This window comes from Phragmites australis, chromosome 17 (assembly GCF_958298935.1).
Source record: "Phragmites australis chromosome 17, lpPhrAust1.1, whole genome shotgun sequence".
Taxonomy (NCBI): domain Eukaryota; kingdom Viridiplantae; phylum Streptophyta; class Magnoliopsida; order Poales; family Poaceae; genus Phragmites; species Phragmites australis.
Window position 1 is genome coordinate 26,919,073 of NC_084937.1, and position 3,814 is coordinate 26,922,886.

The following is a 3,814-nucleotide window of genomic DNA, read 5'->3' on the forward strand; positions in this document are numbered from 1 at the left end:
CACGAACTGGTGGCAAAGATCATCCCAGGAGCTGATAGACCCTGGGGGTAAGTTCATAAGCCAAGAGCGGGCAGAGCCCCTCAAGGCAACATGAAAGTAGTTAGCCATCACCTTTTCGCTGCCACCAGCCGCCTGGACAGCGGTGGTGTATATTTGGAGGAACTCGACGTGGTCGATGGACCCGTCGTACTTCTCTAGCAGCTCGGGGCGGAACTTGGTGGGCCATTTGACCCGACGGAGCTCACTGGTGAAGGCACGGCAACCGGTGCCGTACCCTGCAGCGCGGGCAGCGCCCTTGGGCGGTGAACGCCGGTGAGCCAGGGAGCCCCAGCGATCATGGGCCGGCAAGGAGGAGGCCTGGTCCTCAGCCTCAGCCTCCTGCCGGGTCTCCCGCTGGCGCTCGAGAGTGACGCGCGCGTCTTCGATGCCCCTCCGCTCGTTGAGATGCAAGCAGAGGTCCTGGGCTTCGGACGTGGCCAGGGGGGTAGCGCTCCGCCTGGAGGCCTACCAGCCAGCGCGACCGCCACCTGACGATGGGCCGGTCCTAGCGGCGCCGCGCTGAGAGGTGGTGCGGGAACTTTCGGCCAGCACCTGGCGGTGGGCCATGCCCACTAGGGCGGCTACTTCCTGGAGCCAACGGCCCTCCGCGGTTTCCCCCGCCGCCTGGACTGGCGGGTGCCTGAGGAGATCGTGCGTCGCAAGCAGCGCACTCCCAGGACTGGCCTCGGCGAAGGCGAGCCTACGCCAGAGCGGCGCCCAGCGCTGTCCAGACGCGGACCTGGCAGCAGGAGTTTCGGCCGCCTGCTGGGGGTTGGATGGTACACCGGTGACGGCGGCGGTGACCCTGCTGGGCCCAGCGCCATTGTCCCCTTGAGAGGGGAACGCCGTGCGTGCAGGCTGTGGCTGCTACTGGGACCCAGCAGCGACTGGGGCCTCCTGAGCGAGGGGCTCCATTTCCCCACTGGAGCTGGTGCCGAAGCGCTGGAGACGATGACCACCGGTCATTTTTTCTACAGAAGAAAACAAACAAACAAATTCAAGGATGCTTCCCCCCTCCCTAGCACGCCAGCTGTCGGAGGGCTAACTCCTGTCGCAGGGATCCTGAGGGACCCCTTTTTAGAGATTCGGCCGAGGGGATGATCCTGAATATGTTCGCCGGAGAAATAAATGGGTATAAATACGATGGCCGGCGGCGTGGAAGGATCTAGTGCCGAACGAAGTAAATGCGCTGGTGTCTAGACAGGTTCGAGCCGCACGGAGGCGTAACACCCTACTCCTGTATGGATACTATAAATGCCCTAAGAATGTCCCTCAAGGATGTTGTTGGTTACAAGAATGCTTGTCTATCCTAGAGCCTGGGGCTCCTTGTTCTTCGGTCTGCGTGTATCTGTTGGCTTTGGGTGCTCTCGATCTTCTCTTCTCTTCGCTTCTTACTTCCTCTGGGACTCTCCGAAAAACCCCTTTCCCAACTTGTCTTTGTCCGTGTTGCCGGCTGCTTTAAATACCCGCCGGCAGCAGCGTGCCCCGAACGGGAGGGCACGAGTCCCAAGGCACCATAAATGGAAAGGGCGTCATCATAGCCTCTGTGCGAAGTGACCGGGGGTGGAAAATGCGCCCCACGCCCGGTCATCCGTCACCATAAATGCACTGGCAATGGGCGCCGTGGAGAGGACCCACCGGGCAGCCGCAGAGCGGCCCGGCGTGCCCGCCCCGTCTTGTTCTTCCTGCCATAGCAGCACGGCAGACGGAACGCCTCGACCCTCACGAAGTTATCCCGAGACGGGCCGGATGGCACGGGATGGGACCCGTGCATTTAATGACCCCACGCCCTTCTGCTAGAATGTGGCAGGAACTGACACCGAGCGTGGCGGGAGCAGTTGGAGGTGACAGGCCACGCACGCTCTTAAATGCGGCTTCGGACCTTTGACTGGCTGACACCACATCAATGGACCCCTGCCGGGGCCACTATCAGGGGGCTTTCTGAGTCGTTAGGGAACCGAGTGCTCAGGGGCACTGTTCACCTCCCCGAGCACTCTCTCCCGAGAATGCCCTTCCTTGGTCCTCGGGGAACCGAGTGCTCGGGGGATACTGTTCACCTCCCCGAGCACTCTCTCCCGAGCACGCTTTTACGAACCTTCGGGGGACCGAGTGCTCGGGGGCCGCTGCACGCAGTCCCGAGCACTCTCTCCCGGAACTTTCTTTAGTGGGTCCTCGGGGTACTGGGGTGCCCAGGGGATCACCGCTCGGGGCCCCGGGCACACTTCTTCCCGGCACTTAGACTTCGCAGATCATCGGGGAACTTGGGGACTCGGGGACCACTGACTGTGGCCCCGAGCGCCCTCTCCCGGGACTTAATATTCTTTACCTCGCGGAGGAGATTCCGCGGGATGGCTCCACGTGGCGGATTGCTGGCCTAGCCTCGGGATTCGGGGACCCCCGGTTCCTGATTCACCGACACACGACGATGACGTGTGCGGCGCGACACAGAGCCCTGGCGCGCGCGGTGGCGAGCGACACCGGTTCACAAGGTTAGGGGAGAGAGAGAGGGATTTTTGAGGATTTTTTTCTGGGAAAAACACGGGTGTGACAAACCTACCCCACTTAGGAAAATCTTGTCCTCGAGATATGAGGGTCTTCTTTAAACTTCCTAAGATCATCTTCACGCTCCCAGGTAGCTTTAGGCTCAGTGTGATTTCTCTACTACACTTGATAGTATCTGGTTACTGACCTTCTGGTTTGTCGTTTTGCTGTACCCAATATTTTTATTGGCCTCTCTTGGTACCGTAGGTCCGGTTGAAGGTCTATCACTTCTAACGGTACTTGTTCTTTAGGAATCCTTAGGCACTTTTTCAATTGTGATACATTAAAGACATTGTGAATGTCTGACATTTCTTCTGAGAGTCCGAGGCAATATGCTACTGCACCTATCCTGTTTAGTATCTTGTAAGGGCCAATGTATCGAGGTGCTAGTTTACCTCGAATCTGAAATCTTCGTGTACCTCTTATCGGTGATATCTTGAGATATACATGATCTCCCACTTCAAACTCAAGGTTCTTCTTCGAGTGTTGGCGCAGATCTTTTATTTGCGTTGAGCTGCCTTTAGATTTTCCCTTACTCTAGTTACATGCTCTTCAGCTTTCTTTATCAGGGTTGTTCCATAGAGAGAGTGTTCTCCGACTTCAAACTACATAAGAAGGGTTCTGCATTTTCTTTCGTATAATGTCTCGAACGGTGACATCTTCAAACTAGTATGATAACTATTGTTATAGGAGAACTCTGCATAAGACAAACTTGTCTCCCAATCTTTTCCATACGTGAGCACACACTCTCTTAGCATATCTTCTAAGATTTAGTTCACTCTTTCTGTTTGACAATCAGTCTACGGGTGATAGGCTGAGCTATAGTCTAGCTTGGTTCCCATGGTGGCATCTAGGCTTTTATAGAATCTTGCGGTAAATTGAGGACCACGGTATGATACAATTCTACTTGGGACATCATGAAGTTTGAGGATATTGTCAACATACAATTGTGCTAGCTTATTTTTCTCCATAAGTTATTCTTACTGGTATAAAATAAGCTACATTGGTCAGACGGTCTACTATGACTCATATGGAATCATGGTCTCTCTGAGTACAGGGTAATCCAATTATAAAGTCCATTTCGATTTCATCCCACTTCCAAACTGGGATAGGAAGTGGTTGCAGCAATCATGCTAGTCTCTGATATTCCGCCTTAACTCTCTAGCATATGTCACAACATGCGATGAATTTAGCAATATCCTTCTTCGTTCCCGACCACTAATATTTCTCTTCG